Raw genomic sequence first — 2639 nt, forward strand, 5'->3', positions numbered from 1 at the left:
GCTTTGATCCCATTCTCAGTTCAAGTCCAGGCATTAGGGGATGCCCGAATCTCTCGAACTATAGCTCTGATACCAACATGTAAGACCCCAAAATCCGGGTGTCTCTGTAATACCCATAAAAATAAAAATAAAGAAATAAAAATTACTACATAATTAAACGTAAGATCAAATAAACAAATGTTACCTAGTTTCCTCGTATTAGTGGTTTTTTTATTAAAACAAAGTATAAGTAAAGTAAATATTTATAATATAAAGTTTTACAAAGTAATCAACTAAAATAAAAATCATGAAATAAAATTTGTGTAGTGTGATATAAGAGGTTAGTATGTGTCATAAACTCAAAATCTCAAGACAAATATGTGTATAGGACAAGGACAGAAGGAAAATTACTAAAAGAAGAAAAGAAAGAAAACCAGTATAAGCAACAAAAATCCACAAATCAAGGAAGAGAACGTGTAGGTAAATTAGAAAATCAACGTGGTGAACCGTTAAAACTTCAAAGGGTGTCCCATCCTAGAATTTTCCATCTGTCCCTCTCTACCTTTGTAACCAAGAAAAGTGGAGTATAAAGAAGTCATGTTGTATCCCTATCAAGATCACACCTCAAAATATAAATTCGACAAAGCTTCTGTCGATTCGCTTAATAGAACTCCACCGTGATCGACGTCACAAAGTAACCGATCATTCCCTATCAACCTGTTCATTTTCCGTTGAATTATTAGCAACGCCGGTGACTGTATATCAACCCTGTTGGATGAAACCAATACCCATGATCAACATCACCTCCCCTCCACCTTTGAACCACCGTAACCGACTTTTCCGGCAACCTCTCGTTATCCCGATCTTCTCAAACAGAAGGTAAAAACTTAACCCCATACACTTTTATATGAGAACATACATACTCAAGCTAATCAATAGACTATAATCGGAGAAGTTGAAAAAGAATAGTAACCAGTGTTTCTTTTATAAAAGGAGGAAGATGAGTTTCTATTATACTAATTTAGTACCTGGTTCTTTTACTATTTTAATTTAATTATTGAATTAATATTATAAGTAGTAAATCATATTCATTATCTATCGAACTGATTTTATTTGCTATTTTCTTTAACAAGTTATATAATAGACATCTACCTTAATCATGTTTTGAAATTTTGTAAAACCTACTGATGATATATATTTTCGAAAGATAAACTTTAGGTATTTTGTTTATTAAAAATCAATTTAAATTTCATAAAATTAGGAAGACTTATCTATAAAGTTATGGTTTACTTTTGAAAAAAAAATTAAAAGAAGATTAATCTTTAAAATTTAAACCGGCCAGCAACTTATAATTTTGATATCATTATGAAATACACCAAGGACATAACTATTTGGTAACATATTACTGTTGTTTAAAACTAACATCAGTTTAGTTCAGAATTTTATATATATATATATATATATATATATAATGGTTATTTGGAGAATTTTAGGCTATATTTTAAATAAATCACGTAAGTATCAAAACAATTGTTAAGACATGACATAGATAGTATAAAAGTATCATCAAGTTCAATATTTTAAAAGCATTACAAATTCAACATGAAAGTTTTACGTAGTAATACAGTAAGTATTTTATATGAGCTCAAAGAACCAAACATAAAATACTAATGCACTTTAAATCCACTAACAATTATATATTTCTAAAGGTTAGTACAACTCGTAGGTAAATCTTGCAAACAATCGCTCGTGAACAAAGTGATTTTGCTTTGAAACATTAAAGGTACGGATCCTTATCCCACTCCTTATTGCTTGATATTCAAATTGTTATAAACCCATTAAATTAATATATCTTTTAACACTCCTCACGTACGTCTTTGATTATCGATTCATTTGACAGTCCGTTGAATTCTTACTCTAATCATGACATTGGATTCCGCTTTCATGTCATGCGATAGTATTATGTTTAGTTGTACTCATTATCGCATGTTCCAATATATGTTACGTCTTGTTATGATAAAATATTTTTGATAAGTTATGTGAATAAGACCATTTTTACTCTGATACCCTGAGTGTCGCTTCTCGTGGAGTGTCCCACGGGCATGTTGTTGTGGCATCGACATCATGTGCTCCATCCGTGACGGAGAGATCAGTTCACGGCGTCCCTAGGTACAAGTATGGTACAAAGCTACTAGGAGGCGTATGGATCGATCCTAGGATTTAAGTTAAGGAGGTGGATACCGGGTATGCCAACTCGCCATCTCGTGTGATAATTATGCAGGAGTAGCTACCTGTGTATTGTCACGTTTTAAGTTTGGCTCATGGGTACATCCGTATGATTTAAATTATGAAATTTCGTTACTTACATCGTATCATTTTAACATAAAGTCCCATTCGGATAACATTTCATATAAAGCATTATTTGTTATTTGAGCCTATTATTCCGTACTGAGCATTTGGCTCATTCCGTAAACTTTTGTATGTACAGGTTCACAGGTTACTTCGGGCGGGTTAAAGAGAGAAGAATAAAGCGTAGGACTAAATCTGAAGATGTTAGTTAATCAAGTCGAATGTGTTCGCTTGGATATTAATTTTAAGTTTAGTTGTCGTGTGGTTGTATCCTTGTCAAATAAATAAATGGAATTATGACTTTTGTTTAT

The 2639-nt window shown here is 32.0% G+C and overlaps 1 long non-coding RNA gene across 1 annotated transcript; it reads left to right on the forward strand.

Moving 5' to 3' along the window:
- Positions 1 to 200: 200 nt before the first annotated feature.
- On the forward strand, positions 201 to 2639 carry LOC110927774. The gene is made up of 3 exons (XR_002585889.2): positions 201 to 858; positions 1706 to 1762; positions 2468 to 2639. It is a non-coding gene; the product is annotated as an uncharacterized LOC110927774 (long non-coding RNA).

The sequence above is a fragment of the Helianthus annuus genome, chromosome 3 (genome assembly GCF_002127325.2).
Source record: "Helianthus annuus cultivar XRQ/B chromosome 3, HanXRQr2.0-SUNRISE, whole genome shotgun sequence".
In the NCBI taxonomy this organism is placed as follows: Eukaryota; Viridiplantae; Streptophyta; class Magnoliopsida; order Asterales; family Asteraceae; genus Helianthus; species Helianthus annuus.